The sequence below is a fragment of the Limulus polyphemus genome, unplaced genomic scaffold (genome assembly GCF_000517525.1).
Source record: "Limulus polyphemus unplaced genomic scaffold, Limulus_polyphemus-2.1.2 Scaffold12400, whole genome shotgun sequence".
Taxonomy (NCBI): domain Eukaryota; kingdom Metazoa; phylum Arthropoda; class Merostomata; order Xiphosura; family Limulidae; genus Limulus; species Limulus polyphemus.
In genome coordinates this window covers 1-1,171 of record NW_013678010.1, presented here as the reverse complement: position 1 = coordinate 1,171, position 1,171 = coordinate 1, and positions in this window count along the sequence as shown.

Below are 1,171 nucleotides of genomic sequence, written 5' to 3'. Positions count from 1 at the left end.
GAATCTGTTTTATGTATACGAACCGCTGCCCAAGAAGCCTGGTATGTTGAGCTCGACCAAAATGACTGCCAAAAGTCTAACACAATCTGCGATCAGTTAAACCTAATACAAACCGATAAGCCTAACATTTGTGATCGCCGTAGCTTTCTTTTCCCACAGTCCTCGTTATTACGAATGTCGAATCTGTTTTATGTATACGAACCGCTGCCCAAGAAGCCTGGTCTGTTGAGCTCGACCAAAATGACTGCCAAAAGTCTATCTAAAATGCTATTTTTAATGTAATACGGGAAACTTAATGCTGCAGTGTTACATGACTAAATGAAAAAAAAAAGTCATCTGTAGCTTAGCGAGATTTGTTATAATAAATATTGGGCCTATATATTCGTCGTTTAACACCGTGACGTAAAACACAAAAATGCACCTCATTACGTCAGCCCGAACTTTACTACAGCTCAGAACAAAGTGTTGTTGAAGTTAAAGAGAAAGATATATTGACCTTTGCGAAACGCTTCTAGTTAGTTATCTGCGGGATTTGCTATTCTGTTACAGAAAAACTAAGCTACAAACACGTGTTTAAAGGTTCTTCCAAGTCGTATATACACCCACAAAGAAACTTATTGAAATCTCTTAGACGGAGTCCCGTGTTTTACGGCTGTATTGTTGCTTAAACAGAGTTAAATCTGTATTATTAAACTTAAGTTTAAGAAGAAAACTACAAAACAATACTGTGAGACACCTTTCACGAGATCCGCTAATCAAACCTTTAAAATAAGCAGCTTAAAGTATAAATAGGTTTCTGACATTTTAAAATCTGTTCAAGGAATAATAATAAAGGCTTAGTTTTAAAGACCAAGTAGAACCTGAAGATTCCTACAGGATTCAGAGTCAAAAGTTTATTTGTAGATCTTTGGAACAGATGAGCTGAAAGTGTAACAGCTGAGGAACTCCCTCGAGACAGGCTGGCCTTTCTTCATGGATGTGGAGAGAAAGATGACAAAACAACAACACCTCTATTCAGTAATATATGCAAAAAAGCATTTAAAGAGAATTACAGGTTAATATGCCTGTTTTATTGTAAAGCTGATGGTGTTCGATCTATAATGATACATATAGTAGACCTGGTTCTGTTAGATCTGTAGTGATAGTTCTGTACATATAGTAGACCTGGTTC